The sequence below is a fragment of the Pleurodeles waltl genome, chromosome 9 (genome assembly GCF_031143425.1).
Source record: "Pleurodeles waltl isolate 20211129_DDA chromosome 9, aPleWal1.hap1.20221129, whole genome shotgun sequence".
NCBI lineage: Eukaryota > Metazoa > Chordata > Amphibia > Caudata > Salamandridae > Pleurodeles > Pleurodeles waltl.
The window spans coordinates 844,539,203-844,559,792 of NC_090448.1; the positions used below are offsets into that span (position 1 = coordinate 844,539,203).

General features: G+C 41.9%; 1 protein-coding gene across 7 annotated transcripts in view; it reads left to right on the forward strand.

Moving 5' to 3' along the window:
• FLRT2 (fibronectin leucine rich transmembrane protein 2) overlaps positions 1-20,590 on the forward strand; it is a 130,434-nt gene that overhangs the window by 4,567 nt on the left and 105,277 nt on the right. For 2 of the 7 annotated variants that reach the window (XM_069208118.1, XM_069208117.1), the window contains exon 2: positions 16,266-16,357. The exons of 4 other annotated variants lie outside the window; for them this stretch is intronic. The gene's annotated coding sequence lies outside the window, so the exon portion shown is untranslated. Of the gene's footprint in view, positions 1-2,067; positions 2,090-16,265; positions 16,358-20,590 lie in introns of those variants that run through there. One more of the 7 variants, XM_069208122.1, reaches the window with a different exon arrangement.

Genomic DNA, 20,590 nt, shown 5'->3' on the forward strand with positions numbered 1-20,590 from the left:
CCCCTTCACCACCAGCTCTCCCCCACAGACGTTTTATTTTGGAATAGTCACCGGTGATGCTCCAGCCAGCCATGAACACAGGGCGGCAAGAAAATAAAGCTCGCCATTACGTGCAAAGAGGTGCCAACTACCCCTCTTAAAATCCTTGGACAATGTCATAAAAAGCAATACACTTCCTTTATAAATTGCAATCGGGACGCCAGAATTCACTTTCTGTTGTTTCAATGTGATTTAATCTGCCGGAAATCTGATAGCAGACAGTTATTAGCTCTGTCTGCTGCCTTTTCAATGTATGCAAATCCCAAACTTCGCTCTAGCAAGCAGGCGGTGAGATGGAGGGGCGGGGGTGTATCTGTAATAAGGCATTAAATCCCAGTAGGATGAATGATTACACCGTGGCAGCTCTCAGGTCCTGGGAGAAGATCCGGTGTGCTGCCACTGCCGAGTCCGGGCCGCCCGGTCTGCAGTGCAGCCTGAGAGACTGCATGTCACCACCAGCCGGACCATCTGCAGGTCACTCACCCCCCCCCCCCCCCCCTCCCTCCAAACGCAGGAGCAAGGACTCTGAGGTGGGGGACAGTGAACATATCCTCGCAGTAATGCGGGGTACGAGTTAGAGAGTAGAGCACATAATCTGACTGTAATCCTGGATGGGGGGGGGGGGGGCAATAAATCGGACGGTGAATATGTCCCCGCTGTAATGCAGAAATCGGGTACGGGTTAGGGAGCAAGACGCCTATCCGTACTGTAATTCAGGATGGGGAGCGTGGGAGGGGGTAGCCGGTGAAGGGGGCAGTGGACGTCCCCGCAGTGTAGTGACGGGCAGAGATATTGTCTGTAATCCTGGATAGGTATTTGAGGAGGGAAACCCGCACACAGAGCGCTGTAAACATGGGTAGTAACTCTGAGAGGGGACAGGGCACACCTCTGCGCTGTACCCGGGGTAGGGGGCCCAGGGAGCGGAGATGTGATATATACCCTCTATAATACTGGATAACGGTCAGCGGAGGGCAGAAGTAATGATATCCCTACTGTAGCCCGGGAGGGGCGCTCCGGGGAGTGGGTCAGTTATCTTCTGCCCCTGTAATCCTGGACAGAGCATACAAGGTGGGCTGCACGTCACGTATCCTAGATATAAACCTGGAGTGGGGGCCGGGGCGGGTAGCAGGAATCCAGCCCTGATCCTGGATAGGAGTTCGAGGTGGGAAACAAGACATAAAAGCGCTGTAATCATGGACAGGGACTCTCTGAGCGGGGAGTAGGCACGCTTCCGCGCTCTAAGAAGTATAAGGGACCGAGGCGCCGAGCAGTAAATATATATACCCTTCTCGATACTGGAAAACGGCCAGCAGGGGCAGCAGTGAAACTATCCTTGAGGTAATCCGGGACCGGGGCTCCTAAAAGGGGAGCAGTGATCATATTCCCCTGTAATTCGGGACAAAGGTGTGTGGGGGTCACATATCCTGACTATAAATTGGGAAATGGGTAGTAGGTAGGAGGGTAGAGATTCTGTTTAGAGTCCTGGGTAGGGCCCCAAAGCCTGGAAGAAAGGCATTTATCCGCGAGGTAATTATGAAGAGAGGCCCAAAATGGGGGGGCAGAGGACATCGCCGCGCTGTAATCCAGGATTAGGAATCCCACCAAAGGGAATATTGGACATATCTGCTTTAATCCACGGTAGGGGCCCTGGGTAGCGCAGTAAACATATCCGTGCCGTAATCCGGCATAGGGTCCATAGGTGGGAAAAAAAAGCGCACATTCTGTCTGTAATCCGGGTCAAGTGCCCCTGGATGGGTTAAGGCCGTCAATCATGGTTTTAATGCGGGATAGGTGTCCCCATAAGGGGCCAGTGTACCAGGGTATAATCCATGATAAGAATCCAAAGTGGGGAGCAGACACCGATCCCCGCTCTAATCCGATTTTATTGCCTCTGGGTGGGCTCAGGACACTGACTATATGAAATCAGGGATTAGGGTCATGTAACGATCTTCACTGTAATGCAGGACAGGGCCTGAGACGGAGAACAGAGAACCCACAGACTTTCTCTGAATTCCAGGAAATGACCCTGGGGCTTCACAGCACGGCAAAGGTAAGAAGTGTAGCTGTAATGAATGCAGCAAGTGCAATGACACCGAGACCCATGGGTTATGAAGGAACAGCTGCACTCCTATTATGGTTTTTGCCACCAAGCTTTAGACCACGGATAATTTTCCTCGCTCGTTTTGAGGTCTATGGAGCCATTTCTGCGCCTCTGGCACGCGCAGCCTATTAGCGCATTTGACCCCGCTGCCCCCTTCACACCCGAACGAGCAGCAATCGGTCTGCGTCGATAAATGCAAATGTGTGTTCGATAAAACACTGTTGTGGTAGTGGCAGGGGGTGTGAGGGCGTGGGGGGGGGGGGGGTTGGGATCTGCACCTCAGCTTTGACAGCGCGGTCGGATCCTCTAATACTGCAGAGACAGTACCTACAGATCCGACATGGGGTAAAGGCCCGCGAGGGAGAGAGAGGGATTTTTGGGGGGGGGGGGAGCTGGGGGGGATTGTTCAAGGATTCATCGACATAGCCTTGTACCGAACGATTAGCCAAGCTCCTTAACCCTTTGACAACCACAGCAGAGCTCGACGTTTGTCACTCCAGGGAGAGTGCGTCGCCGCTTTTGGGCTGATAGTGAGGGTTCTGGGGCGCTGTTGCACCCCGATCTCACCCCGATCTCACTACTGCATGCCACGTCAGGGACACTAGGCTCGAAATATATCAGATAACACTCGTTTACCAAGTCTAATGGCGTCAATCAAGTTTTCCCCCCTTGCTTGGTAGATGCTTGCGGCGTAGCTGAGAGTGCTGAAGCTGCAGGCACCGAGCCCCCCGGCCGAAGCTTGCGGGACCTGCCTTCCGAGGCTCGGTCGGCAGCGTCGGCTTTCCTGTCAGAGGACACGTCCGCGCAGTGCCGGGAGAGGAGAGCGCACATTCATCAGCCTCCGTCGTTTCACTCACCCTGAAAGGAGGCAGCGCTGGGCACCGGGAGGACATTTTATGGACATCAGAAAACACCATCATCCCGGGCACAAACTGCAAACCTGCGCTGAGTGCGATACAACAAATAAAGGGGCTTCTCCCCAATAAGCTACTCTTGTTATATTCTCAAAAATCCACGTGCACACACAAGCACACCGGCACGCCTATAGAAGCTAACACTGTCAATCACAAGACATACAGAGGAGAGGAAACGCAACACAGACACGAGCGCAAACAAGCAGCGCAACAGGGACTTGGACACTTCCAGCCACGCACAAGCACACACAGGGTAATAGAACCTAAAACAGACACAAGAATACTAAACACATGTAGGGACACGGCCGCCCTTAGACAGACGCACTGACCGATACACAAACCCGCCCACAGGCACAAACACACAGAGGGACACACTGACACACAAATAACACAGAGAAATCCGCTCCACACACAGACACATGCAGCCCTACATGCAACACCCACATTGGCAGAAAGAGACACAGAAGCAAAAGACACATTACGAGAACAGGCACACAAATGGCAAACACACCCACGCATATTACAGCCACATGCTAACAGCAGCGCACTTGCACATCCAGAAACACACTCACATGAATACACCTGCACTCATATACTGTCACCCTCACCCATAAAACACATTTTAACACAAACGCACACAAGCAATCAGAACCACCAAAAAAATACACATGCGGAGGCATGCGAAATGTCTCCCACTCTCTCATGCACACTGTGCACGAACACACCGCCGTACACAATGTATCGTAGATACAAATGCTTAGCTGTCAAGACGTGCATTTTCTTCCTGTTAAAGCCTGTGCAGCAATGAACACCTCACCTCCCTTGCTTAGAAAAGCACAACGGGGATGGTCCCGTTTTATATTTAAGCACATCTAGCGCCCTCTGAATGCCATTTCAAGTGCCCATAACTTGCAGCTGAAATCAATTGATCTCGGTAGCTGCAGAGATGGTTTATTTTAAAGTGTCTCCCAAGTGTATCTCGTGACAGCTGTTTATCCGATAAATCTCGACTCGGCAAAACCTAACACCGAACTGATGTGGAAATTGGGTTGTGGGCCGTTCTTGAACCCAAAAAATAATCTGACGCATTATTCTGCCTTACAAGACAGGAGCCCCGTCCTCTCAGATTGCTCCCCAAGCCTGTGGTTTCAAACCACACTGCTTGAGACTCGTCGCCTCAGTGACCCCTGGCCGCCAGCCCCGGCACACACCACTTCCCTGGAGACCGAGGCCTCGCTGCCCAGGATCATGTATTTCACGAACACCCACAGAACAGGGACAACGTCTAGTCCACACTGTGAGGCAACAACGGGGACAGCAGTGGTGCCACAGGCCACGAGAAAAGAACAAAAGGTGCGTCCGTCCAGTGCCTGGACACTAAAAAACAAAAGGCACCGGAGTGCATTGCCGCCTTAACACCCACATGCCACGGCGCCACTACACCTGTTGCACTATTAATTGCAACACCCCGGGCAGCACGTCCAAAGATTAGCGGCAACGATCGACCAAGCTGTCTTCACACACAGTCCCCTCTATTCCAGCATCTCCTACGCGCACCCCAATCTCTCCGTCGCACTTCTGTCGCTGTGTGAGAGAAGCGGGTCCCTTTTCAGTGGGACTGGGACTTTTACTGTTTACCTCTAGTACAGGCATTTCTGGGTAAGTGCTAGAGCGCAGAAGTGTCAAAACGCGAAGGGAATAGCGAAGATATCTTGAAAATATTGCAGGGGGGAGAGGTGTGTGTCTATTTCGTATTCCAGCGAGCACCTTGGAAAACCCCGTCTGAATACTATGCCGTCAGCGGTACGTTACGCTATACCTGGTATCAGAATGTTAGTGTTAGCTGAATGTATGTTGCTCGACTTCTCTGTTAAATTCCAAAACCTGGAGCAACGCACACAACTTTTAGTTTTCAACAAATGTGTACATGTTATGTATGCACTATTTTGGTCTACCAAATAGCCTGCCCTTTATGATCAAAATGTCACAAAAGTAAACTCATTCTAAATAAAAAATAATTGAGACAAGTTTTCCTATTATAAGAGCCACGTGACACGAATGACTGTTTATTGCGTAGCTCAGAGAGGCAGCGTCTAACTACGCTCTTTTTATTGACATGCTTTGATGAGTTGTTCCCAGTGTCAAAGCACTTGTGTTTAAACTGGGTGCTTGAGATATGTTTAGCGGAGTAATGAAGATAATCTTGTAGTACGGAATCTATGAGTTGAGTCCCAGCTCCACAACTTCAGCAAAAACCGTGTGATCCTGGCCAATATTTCTACACGTGTTACTGTTAAGCTGCCTTTCTGCCATAGTTGGAAAAGTTGATAGCATATGATCTCACTATATAAAGTCGCTCCAGGACTTTAGGCATGCTAGAAGTGACTCAGTTTAAGGTGGTGTGCTTAACACATCCCCATTCTTACCTGTGGAGCAAATGGTGCTGCCTGGGTGACGTGGAGGGTCCCAAAGGTGTTAGGAAAGACAGTCACACACATGCATTTCTTGCTGTCTCTTTAAGTAGGTGTCAGTAAAGACTGCTGACAACTGGAGTGTAGTACAGAAGCACGATGGAGCTCTGCTGGGCCTAATAGACTCTTTAAACACATCTGCATTATATATTAATTTACTATCATTGGCTCATATATGCCTGAGGGGGAGACATCTATTCAATAATTCACCTGCTATAACAAGAAGAGTGACATATACATCACACCAACATACGTCCGGACTCTGGGTTTATATATTAATTTTCAAATTACACTTTAAGATTATGGTCACATTGAACCCTGTTCCCCGGACAGTAAAATGTATGCACTGTATTGATGGAAAAAGTCTTTCTGGCAAGCCTGTCCTGCTATTTATATTCACATGCTCGAAAAATGATAGTGTGAATGCCTTACATTCACTAAGAGGTGTGGCGCATAATTTTATTGTGGCCAATCGGTCCATTGTGGGATGCTTTTAGTTTTGTGATCACAAAGTGAATAAGATGAGCTACATTTTTAGGGTTGAAGAACCATTACATTCTTTCATTCATGGTTTCTAAAAGAGGTCATCGAATTGACCCCAGGTTCCTCTAGTGACCCAAGCTCTCCCATGTCGTGACCCCACTGCTTAATTTGCTAACATTTCTAAATCAGCTATAGCAAGATGAGGTCCCTGCAGGCTTCTGCCAGGTGTGATCCAAGTGGGGCCAGAGCCAATCCTCATAGGACTCAAAAGCACTGATTTTAGGGCACATGTATATATATATATATATATATATATATATATATATATATATATATATATATATATTATTTTCAGTTCGCTGCTCTGGGAAAGGTGCGTAATCAACCTGCACTCTCTGGCAGGGCCACTGTGAGCTGTCATTCAAGGCCTTTCACAATGGTATCCAAACCAGCACAGCATATTCTTCTCTGTTGCTGACTGTGTCAAGTCCTCATTCCGACCTCAGTGTTTGTGTGTTTGTTGTCTGATTTCTGGCTTCACACAGTGTAACACTGTTAAACATTGCAAGAGGCCTGCATAGGAAATCAGGGATTATATCTCCTCGCTCGTTTCACACATCTGCATAGTTCTTTCAACACACTCTTGAAAGTTTCAGGAGACTCTGATATCTCTTAACCTTGTGGTCGGTGGGTGCTTATTGTGAAAGAAAAAGCAATGTACATATGCACCTGATTCTGTTTGGGTTGATGTTACAACCTTTCATATCTTTCAGACATTACATGCTGCAAGCGAACACTAGAGCAGTGCGATTAATTAACAATGCCCTGTAATTCATACGCAGATGAAAGCATGTCTTTGAAACTTCATTTAACAAGCCAACTCCTTATAATATTAATATGTATAAAACTGGAATAATTAATTGATCCCGGTGATCAACCCACAAAAATTAAACAGACTGATGCTTCAAGTTAAATTAGTATAAGTTGGAAGATGAGGGGACTTAAAAGAGAGGAGCCTACCAGACACATAACTAAGGTAGACATAGTTTCCAGATGCCAGCGGTAATGGTTGTTGAATAGATGCACTGCCATTGTGTGTGTTTCTTTTTGTGCGTGAGGCTGAGTGCGCATCCATGTATGTGCACCTGTGTATGCTTGTATGTCTCTTTTCATGTATTTGTAGATGTGCGTGTGTAGGTTTGTGCGTGCATGTTTATGTTTGTGTGTGCTGTTAGGTTTTCTTCTATGAATGTGCATGTTGTGTTGCCTTTGTTTGTATGTGTGTGCATGTGTTCAAAATAGAACAAGAAATATAGGGGGTCATTCCAAGCTTGGCGGGCGGCGGGAGCCGCCCGCGAAGCGGGAACCGCCAGAACACCGTACCGCGGTCAAAAGACCGCGGCGGTCATTCTGGGTTTCCCACTGGGCTGGCGGGCGACCGCCAAAAGGACGCCCGCCAGCCCAGCGGGAAACACCCTTCCACGAGGAAGCCGGCTCCGAATGGAGCCGGCGGAGTGGAAGGGGTGCGATGGGAGCAGTAGCACCCGTCGCGAATTTCAGTGTCTGCTAAGCAGACACTGAAATTCTAAGTGGGGCCCCCAGGGGCCCCACAACACCCCATACCGCCATCCTGTTCCTGGTGGCCGAAACCACCAGGAACAGGGTGGCGGTATGGGGGTCGGAATCCCCATGGCGGCGCAGCAAGCTGCGCCGCCATGGAGGATTCCCCTGGGCAGCGGAAAGCCGGCGGTACACCGCCGACTTTCCGTTTCTGGCTGCGGCTGTACCGCCGCGGTCAGAATGCCCAAAGGAGCACCGCCAGCCTGTTGGCGGTGCTCCCGCGGACCACGGCCCTGGCGGATTTTACCGCCAGGGTCGGAATCAGGCCCATAGTGTGGAAAATAATCTGTTTCTTGTAGCCAATATAACAGCACAGTGTATATATGTCCCTGTATAGGCATCCATGTGCACCTTGCGTACCCTATGCTCTCTGCAAGTCTCAGGTTCAAGTCCCACTGATTTCTTTACCCAGCCTTTAAAAGTAAAGCAAACATGACAACACTTTGGAAATAAGATGTCCTTTTTTTTGTGCTATAAAGCATCAAGGGTGTGCCGATAAAGGAAAAATCAAGAACTGATTATCATTACCATACAATATAAAGACAGCATTTGAGAATGTCTCACACTGAGTAATGCACTGACCTGAGTTGTCATATTGCTGAATATTTTGGGGTTTTATATAAAACATATTTTTATTATGATCCTGTATCTGTGCCAGTTAATTTCTGCATTTACTGTCGCTACCTACGATAAATGAAGCAATTCCAATCAAACACTTAGTAGGCCTTGACGTCAATTAATATTCACACTGCTTCAGATACCTTGTTATGCCTATTCCATACCTCATGAACTAGGTTATTAACGAGCTTTACATTTCAGGCATAAACTTCTTTTAAATCCCAAAATGTGGTATAAACTAAATCATATTGAATCCCGAGAAAAAAGTTTCAAATTAGTTGTCATGTGAAACATATGTGTTGCACATATCTGTTCCAGGGTGAAATGCCACGTTGATCTCCCATTCTTTGCCGATGCAGTGTTTGATCCATTTAAAGGGTGTATAATCTCCAGAAAGGTTTGTTGCATCATTTTTAAAGCTTCATAAAGTCAGACACTCCCAGATCTTATAACCAAAGTTATTCAGACTGTTGTGCCCACAACCAACTAGATTATCTGTAATACTGGACCAGACAGCCAAATCCAGCCTCTGGCCAATGTGCCCAATGGTGCTTGCTCCATGCAGGGGCTTCACTTCTGAAACGCTTTTCTACGTACATTCATGCTGAATTAGATCACTTGTGGTTTCACCATGTCGCAAAGATCTGGTTCCAAATGCAGAGTGATACGTCTCAGACAATTTTCACCGACACATTGTCTCTTTATTTTGAACACTTTTTATGAACATCATGTTAAGGCTGCCTACAGTCACCTCAAAACATAACTACAAGGTGTAAAAATAAATGCCCCATTTTCAAAGTACCAGCAGTATGACTAATTGTTGCTTGAAACATTTCATGCACATACATTCTTGGCATATTCCGTGCTTTTTGACTTTCACAGGCACATTTACAATGGTTATTTTGTTGCAACATTTTTGTATTTTGAGCTGTTGAAGTTAGAAAGTAAACTGGTTATATTTGATTTCATATCAATCTACCTGCATCAGATTATCATTTAAGCAAAAGTAAAACCAGACAATTGCTGAGTTCATTTGGAACCTAACTAAAAGCTTACATGTCACCAGAATGGCCTCACTGAAAACATACTATTCATAACTTTGTAAGCCCCCTCTTCAAATATCATCCCTAGTAACTGATAAACCTCATGTGATTGCCTTCTTTCTTTGTAAGACTTAACCATTAATGCTAACCATTGATAAGATTATGTTTTAACTTCTAAAGTTAACGTCTCTTTCAGTTATACTGCAGTTAGATCTGGAGTTTTTCCCAGGAGCAGGTGATTGCAACACTCATAGCTAATTGTTTTTGCATTGCATCCCTAGAAAAGCTTTCAATTAGGTGGTGAATTACAATTCTTTTTTAATCAAAGGAAATGCTTGTAGTTTTGCAATTGAGGGCTCCTAGGTTACTTTATGTTTTCTTTAATCATGTTATTACTAATTTTATCTATTTAGCTTTTACAAATTTAAAATAGGTAATTGCATTGTTTTTACTTTTTTAGACACACATGACCTAATGATATCAAATAGACAATCCTTTCCCCATTCCTACCAAGAAGTTACAATGGTTCATTTACCTTTTGCTAGAAACATCTGTGTTTCACTAGAGTTAAAGCCCCGCTTCCAAAAAAGAGTTTCAGACCATTGGAAAGCATGAACATATTTTAACTTTATATTTTTATTCCATATAGCGCAGTTCTTTCAGGCCTTGAAGATTTGGAAACATACATTCCATCTATATTTTCCTGGGGCACACCAGGATAACACGTTTAATGTGGTGGCCATCAAGGAATCTAATATATTAGACACAGAGAACACTAAACTTGAAATGTGTAATTCATTTGCATTACTATAAGTGTAGCATACTCAAGTTAATGTTTTTGGAATATTTGCACAGAATTTTCTAGTTTTTGGAAGTTTTTTTATTTTTATTTAACTGTTATGAAAATATCTCAAAACACTATCAAACTTGTTTGCTACAAGTGGTCAATATTCTAGACTGCTCCTAAGGCTCAGATTTAAATGAAATTTCCATGAATAATTACTTCAATTAAAGACAGCAAGCATACATGTAGTGAACTTGTAAATTCAAAGTTGTGTCAACGCTTCATATTTTGTATGCTTAATAAGTTGCAAGTTTATTCAGTCTAGAGAATTCATCGTGTCAGACATAACACATTTAAAATATTACTGTACATGAAATAGAGTTGCTGTTGGTCTAACAATTTAAATGATTACAGAAAATGTAAAAACATTTTTCTTAAGGCAATGATTTTGGATTTTTTTAATAACAGTATACTATAGAAAAATTAATTACAACGAGTAGGCACTTTCTGGAATATTTCAATACACGTATTAGTTAGGTCCATATTTAATACAAAAACCTAACAACAAAGTGCTATGTGGGTCAATTCTAAACATCTCCAAATTCAGTCTATTCATAAGTTGTGAGACAAAGTAAAAGGAGTGTTAAAAATTAGTCTACTGTCTTTTCAATATTTATGTCATAATTTTGATATAATTGATTTCTTAATAATAATTATGAAATCACTCTTAGTCGAACTTAATTTATTGAAAACCTCATTTACTGGTCCATAAACATTAATTCTCCTAATCTGGAAGTTGTAGAAGAACAACAGGCAAAGGGTATTTTTATACCTTGTTCTTTCAAACTAGCTTCAAGTTTTGAAAGAGTTACCAATGCTATTAACATTTGGTAGGGATCTTCCTTCTTAGCACTTCTTGCTGTAAGTGCATAAGTGTAACCTTTGTACAGTAGAACTGTCCAGCAAAACATTTCTGAATGTATGTAGTAAACAAAGTATAAGCCAGCTTATATTTTTGATCTGTAACATGTGACAAAAGTGTTTTGCTAATGTATGACATAATTGGATGCCAATGATGCATGAATTCTGGGTCTTATATCTCATACACAATTCTAAAACTATTCAAAATGTTATTTGTTCCATAAATAGTACTAAGCATCCAACATTTTATTCATTATGCCACAATGACATTTAATGGGTGGCATTAAGTTTTTTTAAAAGTATTTTTGATGAATTGCCTTTTTATTAAACAGAGCTGCATTCAGGCCACGATTAAATAAAAGGATAATTAAATAAAAGTGTCATTAAATAAAAGGGTTATTTGATATTTTTCATACATTTTGGAACACCCATGGCAGCTAAAATGATGAACTCCCTGAACGGGAATCATTTAAGTCTCATTAAGATTCATCTATGATTTTTATATTTGTCAAAGTGAAAACTCAGGTAGAGAAGTTTAAAATTTCGCTCAAAGGAAACAGTCATTTATTGGTATAGTATCACATCAATATAATTTGCAATTTTAAACTTCAACTTTGTGTTTGCAATCTAATAAGTATTTTTTTGCTGTGAAATCATTGCTTCACGATCCACTTGGTGTAATCGGATATCACCAGATGAGTAAATATGCCGAAACTAGGAAAACAATGATTCATAAACATGTGAGGGAGATTTTGCAATATTCTAATTACAGCAAGGCTAGGAAAGATGATAAATAATTTGCTCACTTTAGTACTCATTTGTCACGTCATTTCAGGCTAAATTTATTCTAATACATGAAAAATATCCTCTTCATAATTATGAAATCCAAAAAAGTACCTATCCATATTTTTACACACACATTGACATCGATACAACATTAGGAGAAATAACTTTGTTCACAAACCTAGAGTTTAAGACACTCATACGTCAGGGCAGTTTAATAAATTTGCTTTTGTCACACCAAGCAGGAAATGCATGGCAATAAGCAAAGCACTAACCTTTTTCTAAAAGGCATCTGAGTATGTTGTACATCCTAAAGTGAAGGCATGTGAGGCCCTGCTGTACACAAGCTCACCAGTATTTTATTTTACATAAATAATGTTGTGTTGGAAGGCAAGCAGTGCTCCAATGGCAGTACTAGAGAATATATTTACTTTAAGCATGAAAGGCATTAGTCTTCCAAGGAGCTAAAAAAAAGAGACATCAACATTTATATACATTGTATGTTTTCTATTATAAACAACCTCAAAATGACTTATTTTTAAATTAAATAAATAAATCTTAATAGAAAATTGATGTTTTACCCACATTTCTTTATAGCTTTTATTTTAGCTATGACACTGATTAGGAACGTGTTTAAAGCTAGAGTTTGAGTCAGTAATAACCTCCACAGATCTTATATTCATATAAAATCCAAATAATTGCAAAATAACATCTTCTCCAGAAATGATAAATCGGAAGGGCACAATCCAAGGTTGCAAGGACACCCTCAAAATAGATATTTATATTTAAATTAGGTATTTTTTTACACTGCTAGGTTCAACAATATGAGGGGAAAATTTTGAGACGAGCTGTAGTTCATGTCACTGCCTCTAGTAGTACCAAAATCTAATGTCTGTAATGGAAAACTTATGTTTTCCTGAAAATAGTAATGAGTCACATTGTGGTATCTCAGTTGAACACTGGTATGCATTGCAATCCATTGATTATGACAGCCGCTGGCATATATTTGACTAACAAATGTGGTTCTTTCTTTATACGCTCCCACTATTTGTCAGAAGATTATCTATGCTGAACTGCCAGCTGTCATGACCTTGCATGGTAAAGACATTTGTCCTGGTCATAGATATGCCAATGCCAGTTGTCCAGATCTTGCATACTTTGGCAGTCATTGTCAGTGATTTAGGTATCATTGGATCCATCATCAAAGAGCTCTCTAGTGATAAAAGCTAAGGGGTGGATTCATTTGTGGCATTCACCAAGTGCTGTCATAGCTTACCATCTCTTGTTGACATGTTAGACAAACTTGAGCTAGCCCTCAAGGGCTATCAGAATTAACAACATCTGCCAAAGGGTTTTGTAACTTCATGCCAGTTGGAAATAACTTTTGTTCTAAATCACATGTAAATGTCATTAGATAAATTATACATCTAATGAAAACAATGTAAAGTATTAAAACTAACATACATTTTTTCATAGCGACCTGCAGTCTACTGTGTGCATCCACAAGGACCTTCAATGCACTTATATTCACCTACAATATAGACCCAATCATACTAAGATACAGGCCAGACTATTTATATGAGTAACAGATAGGGAATAGAACTGAGCAACCTAGTGCAGATACATGGCTGTACGTCAAGAGTTAAAATTTGTACTGGTTACAGATTGCATGGATCATCTGAGACAGGAGAGACATCGAGGTTTGGTCCATAAAGTATAGGTGTAAAGCACACCAATGATTTTCTTGCTAATTTTCAGACAGTCCATTTGAACAATTAGCTTAGTTTTCACTAAGGTGAACCCTTCTTACACTTACTTTGAGGGTGTCTGTCTCTTATGCCTGTTTATTCATAGTATCATACACTGAATTTCACTTTATTGAACAAATACGTGTGTAGCCTGGTGTATAGATACTAAACAGTTTTCAGATATTTGAATTATAGTTAAGACTAGCTGAACAATAAGTCTTGTCTTCTTTCAAGATGTATCTTTGCCACATGAAAAGGGTGTGGAGTGCAAGTGCTGCAGATTGATTCTGGTCAGACATCCTTATTCTGATTGTGATTATAGTGGTCCCCTATCTCAAAACGAGTTTTTTAATTCATAAGGAAATGCACAAATATACATATAAATGTATTGCACAATCCTTCAATAGTGAGAATGTAATAGTAGTTAGCATGGTGCATGTTTTACTACTATGTATTTTGAACTACTATTCCATTTTGAGTTACCATTCCTTTGTAACAATTGGGCTTGAACACATCTCTGTCTTTGTCATTTCTTTTCAGTTTGTCCCCCTTTGTACATGTCATGCTAATGTCTCTTTACTTGACCAAGGTATTCAACTAATAGTTGTTCTTGAACTTTATTATCAGATATTTTGCTGCTGCTGCCATCTTGCTTCTCATTTCTATTTCATTGTAAGCCTGAAGCTTTGGTCTAAGGAAAAACATTATGGTTTCCAGAGTAGTCCATCTTGCATATTTCACCAAGAGTTAGCTTGCTCCTAAATTTAGAGGCTCTTCATAAGAGATCCTTTGCTTAGGGCTAATACTCTTTTTGGTGATTTGTGAAGAATATAAGTACTAGCCATGAGTGAAGAAGCGTAGTATACAAATATTTCCCTTATGTTATCTTCCAACTTCCCAGGAAGGGATCATTTATGCCTAAAAGCACTGCAGTAGTGAAAAGTGTTGATGCAAGCACTACAAAAACTGTTCTTTCAGCATGAATACTATACAGTGGGAAAATGTTCCAGAAAATATTATAAGACATTATGCAATACTATAGCTAGAAAAGTCACGTTGATGATATGTAGAGCATGGATGGAGCACATAAATTAAAGTCCTGTAGTACAGACATTTTAAAATGTTATTTCGACAAACACCCAATAATCATATACTGGTTATAGCTACATCCCAATTATAAAGAGAATGTGGTAAAGTCATTTTGATGATATTGTTTTATCTAGGTTTGGTGGTATTCTTTGTTAAAAAAACAGACATATGACATTGTAGGTGTCCATATGTCATAAAGATGATATTTTATTCACTATCTATGATAAATAATATCATAATATGCTGCCCATTTATACATTTGTATTAACTTTCATAGTAAAATTACTCCTGAGCATCTATGTGCACAATACTGCCTATGTCAGTATTCAAATATATGTCTGGGGTTAGTTTACTAAAGACAACATGCTTGACATCAGTGTAAATCGTAAACAACATTAAATTCTCAACATTAAACATTAAACATTAAACTCTCAACATTAAATTTTTGTTATCATACCTAATAAAGATTTTAGGTCGGATTTAGAGTTTGACAAACAGACTAAAGACAGGTAGGAAGGCTACCCGCTTTAAATTGGGCAGACGGATGGATGGTGTCCCTCCAATGTCCCTACTACCTTGGGACATTAGAGGAAGGTTTATGATGACGGAGTAAATTTTACACCTTTTACCAATACTTGGTGGTTTGTCCACCTCTAATTTGGGCTTGCGGACAGAGATTTTGGCAAAAAGGATACTCCATTTCCATTGACCTTGGTCTCTTTTATATTAATCTTTAATCCAACCTCTACAATTGCCTTACAGGACTGTTAAACAATATGAGTTATTATCTTCCTCTATATAAATTCATACATCCTTCACAAACTCTGTTTGCTTTTTTTTTTCATTTTTTGTTCCTATTCAGTTTGCATCTTCTCTCTAGTGAATCACAAGCAAACACTTGTACAACATTGCCCTTCACATACCCTATTGCATTCTGAACTGTAACATGTCTGTAATGAAGTACGCATGTATGCAAATACTCTACTGCAGTCTGAATAATGATGTGTTGTGTTGGAAGGCAAGCAGTGCTGCAATGGCAGTACTAGAGTATAGATTTACTTTAAGCATGAACGGCAACCTTTTCCGAAAACTACTGTTTTTTTACGGCAGTCATCCATGAAAATTGCTTGGCCTGCAAACTTTTGTTTTTATCACATTGGTAGCTTCATGGCCCATAATGATCCCTTTGCAGTGCTTTGGCTTTTTGCCCCAGTAATGCATCACCTTTCTGGTGGTTGTTTTATGTGTTAACTGGGCCTTGTGCTAATCATACAGTGCAGACTGCTATTTCACTTTCGCTAAAACACTGTGTTTTCACTGTTTTTTATGTTTTTGATAGAAGCAGAGATGGTTGTTATGAAAATTGTTATGATTTTCGTGTTCACTCAAGCAGTAAAATGCACTGGATGTTAGTCTAACATCTTTTTAATGGTCCAATACAATCACCCTATCATCATCTTGAAAGGTGATTTAATGTGCTTCATCGGTAGGGGCTAAGAATGTAGTCTGTTTTGTAATGTTTTATCAGAACAGCATTTAACATTTTCGAATGGACTATAACTTTGGTGGACAAACGTACAAAACAAATTACTCGTGGAAGTTGCTGTTACTTACTGAGAAACATGCAGTGACACCTCCTCTTGGCTTTTAGGCTTCCTTAATGACAGCTAAAGAAAAAGGACATCATTCTGTGATGGGTGGGAACCAGGAATTACCGATACTGTGGAAATCATTCATGCTGAGGTAATTCCAAGATCATAATGTTCCATGTGTGCCCCTAAGAAATGGCGAATGAGTATGGAAATCTGTGATTCCACACCGATTCCCGCACCTTTTCCTCACTATCAGGTTGTTGTACCAGATTTTACCAGGGGTGACTGCTGTGATGTTCAGTGAAAAACAAATTGGAGTGCATTTTTAATGGTGTTATTTGTAATACTGATTCACTGAGAAACGTCCATTACCGGCCAAATTAACATTACTTCCCAAAATAGAATCGGGGCCAAAGTGGGTGATTGTTCCACCATAAGCTAGTGGGGCTCCTGATGAACTCTCAGTTCCTGCACCCTATCCAGAAATGGTGGAACCTCAGAGTTTCAGATGGGAGTCTCTCAACAACTGCCAACACTGAAAACCCTTGGCCTTGCGACCTGTCAGCAAAATGATTGCTGGGTCAGAGCGGTGGTGACTCTAACTTATTTAGGCAATGCCCCCAACATTGATTTTCCCTATAAGGGTCCACCAAGTGTGGCATGGTGGAGCAGGGTGAGAAAAGCAATCCCTGGCCTGATGCACAAAAAGGAAAGCTGTGTTCATCAGGATCATTGTTTTTTTTTCCTTCTAATTCTTTCTTTGAGAGTTTGTTTGTGAAAATTAGAAAAGAAGACAAGGTGGCCAGACAATGGCATACCCTTGCCATGCAGCTGTCTATACTGCACCTACAGCATTGGCAGATGCCAGATAGGTAGAGAGATAACTGCCAGGCAAACTGAAATTTAGAAGTATGGCTAGTGATCATCTGCTGAAAGCAGGGGAGGTGATGTCAAGCTGCTGACTGGGGTGCTGCCTGCCAAAGTCTCAATCCATTCCAAAAGTCTTCCTTCTAGATCCCTAAATTGTGCAGATAGGCTACCACAAAAAATAGGAAGGGAAGCTGTAACAAGCCCTTTCAAGGCACTAACACTGGTCGCCAGAAAAATAAAGAAACACAATAACCAACATATTGGTTCCAAAAGTTCATGGAAAAACATAGAATAAAAAGAGTGAAGAATTTGTTGATTGTCATGGAATTGGCAGTTGGTCTACACTGTTACTGTCAGAAAATTCAGTCTTGTTAGATCAGTCTAAACCCTGCATGGATCTATCTTTGCCTGACAATGCAATCCTTTCCTTAAAAATATGATAAAAATATCAGAATAACAAAGCTCATAGGCACCCTGATTCACTCAGATAAGTCTAGTTTCATGCTGGGCAGGGCCATGTGCCACCATGTCTGGCGAGTGAGCAATGAGATACGTTTCTTGCAACACAATCATAGTGAAAGTGCATTGCTGCAGGTAGATTTTCATTAGGCCTTCGACTCGGTTGGATGGCCGTTTTTTGTTCTCACTGCTGGCTAAAATGAATTTTGGACCCAGGTACATCAGTTGTGTGTGGCTCCTCTACACAGAAATACTCACCCAAGTAAAGGGTGGTGAGGGCTACCTCCGCACTATTTTGTATTCGGTGGGACACCCATTATGGTGACCCCTTTCACCACTCCTCTGAGCTCTAGTGATTGAACCACTGGTGAAGTGGGCTAAAGAGGATGCGCAGTTGCGGGGATTCAAGTGGGGGCTGAGAGGTGAAAAAAGATTGAGTTTTACACAGACAATGTGCTCATGTTCCTGATGGACTTCAAGTCTTCGGGGCTGTGCACAGTACAGATGCCGGAGGTCTATGGGGACTTCGGATAAACCTAGACAAATCCTCGGTCTGTGTAGTGGGTGACAGTGCCCCTGAGTTGTCATGGGCAAAGGGTCTTGCAGTTTCATGGCAGGGGTTTTGATATTTAGGAGTTTATATTATATCTCAGATAAGACTCAGGCACGGGAAAAGAACATCCAGCCCCAGTTTGATAGATTAGTAGCTGATTTCCAGTTCTGGGCCTCTCTTCCTCTTTCCCTTTTGGGGAAATCAGCTATCTTTAAAATGGTGGCCCTCCCTCGTCTGCTTTACCAACTTCAACATTTTCTGTTCCTCATCCAGCCTCCCTCTTCGCAAGCATGGATTCACCTTTGCGGGGTATAATGCATAGCCAGGGTTTCCCTCAAATTCCACTGTCTAAATGTTGCAAGTCAATTATATAATGGTGGTATTGCTACACCGGATGTGCAATCCTATCACAGGGCTCCTCAGTTGGCAGTCCTAATTGACTGGTGGTTTGGAAGGTCTAGAGATCCAGCCTATGCATCGGAAGGGTGGGTGCTTGATGAGACCCCTCTCCAGCATTTGCTGTATGGGGGGTAGCACCTCAGAGGTTTCTTCCAGCTACGTGCGTGGTCCTTAAGGTCTGGAAGGAGGTGACGGCATCTATGGAGTGGAGAGGTTGACTCATGGTAGAGATTCCCTCGTTTATTCTGTGCCTTCATTTTAGTATCTGAAAGATATTTGTCACCTCTTTGCAAGTTCCTTGTCATTTATTAATTGACAGCCTGGCCCACTTCAGAAACTGGCCTAAACATTATTGGAGACACTGAATTTTGCAGATTTATATTTTAAGACAAAAAAACAGCTTTTAAATGTAATTTAGGCCCATATTTATACTTTGTTACCGGCGCATTTGCGCCGTTTTTTGACGCAAAAATGGCACAAACCTACAAAATACAATTGTATTTTGCAAGTTTGCGCTGTTTTTGCGGCAAAAAATGACGCAAATGTGGCCCTAAAAAAGTATAAACATGGGCCTAAATGTCTCACACTTTTCCTGTGATTAGATAGACCGAGAACAATGTAACTTGTGGTCCACAAATCGACATACAATTGTACAGTAGAGATCACTCGCCTGATGGTAGTCACTCTTTGAACTGTCCTGGTCTGTTTTTAAGATGTCATGTTTGACAGGCCAACTATGTATTCGAATATATATTAATAAGGAAAGTTGTAATAGATAGTAGCTCCTTAATATTTTTTTTATGTAGGAGCACCACTGGGTTTTTTTAAATAGAAAACTTTAGGATGTTACATTAATCCCAGGCCTATTGGCTTTACAAATCGCGGGAAAAAGTAACAAAAACGTTTTCTGTAAAGACTGCATATAGGAGATAAAGTACTGAGGCCCATATTTATACTTTTTTAGCGCCGCATTTGCGTCGTTTTCTGACTCAAAATTGGCGCAAACTTACAAAATACAAGTTGTTATAAATATAGGCCTGAGTGTTACAGGTTATATGATTCAATATTCTTTTTAGATGTAAAATGATTCCTCATGCGTTCCAATCGAAGTACTTCCTACAATGTTTAATGATACACCAAATATCCAAAATGATCAGTAAGAGGGTAAGATTGCTCTGGACGGAACCAGAGTCCATCCTCTGTACATTTTAAAGATTGGGCAACAATAGTTTTGCAAACAGCTGTCTATCCAGCAGTAAAATTTCGTGAACTTTACCTTGACTCCAACAAACTAAAATAACAGCATTTAAAGCGCAGACTATATTTAATGAAGCACTGACTATACAAGCAGACGTATAACAAAGCACGTAAGTCAGAAAGTACTAGCCAAGTCATCCTATCAGAACATTGGCTTCTTCAAACACCCCCCACCCAGCCCCACCCCGCCTGTTTCCAAAACGTACAAACCACCTAGAAAGGGAAAGGGAACTATCTGCTGCATCAAAGTCCCAGGACAGGGAACTGCTTACAAAAATATGGAGAAAGACATTTCCTGAACATAAAGAAAAAGATGACAAACTAATTTATTTAAAACAGCTGCAACATCAACAACTTCCATTTCACACAATGTTTTCGAGTGCCTGGATGCCCATGGGTGCTTAGCACTATATTAATATCGTACTGTCAGTACTGATAGTCCCACGCCATGTCACCTGGTCCAAAGCATTCTGAGTTCTTTCTTGACTTAAATACACTGCCATCTGGTAACTGTTCCGTGGCTCTTTGAAATGGGTGGGTGGTCTTGGGTTCCAAAGGCTATTTGCCCACTTCACTGAAAGATACATGAAAAGAAGTGGGGCTAATTGGGAAAGCTGTTGTCGTTTCAGAACAGAAAGGAAGGGCTACAGTGATGGTAGAAACCACCCTGCGCTTCGCTGCAGGGATGGCATGTTTTCACCGGGGTGTCTTTGATCAAGGCAGCGACTTTCCCAAACCATATGTGCCTGTTGTTTCCATGTCAGCCTCCCTTGCTTTTACCAGGCACCAATCCACCAATCACAGACTCAGGCCAGTCCACTTAATAAAGGAGTGTCGACATGTGCC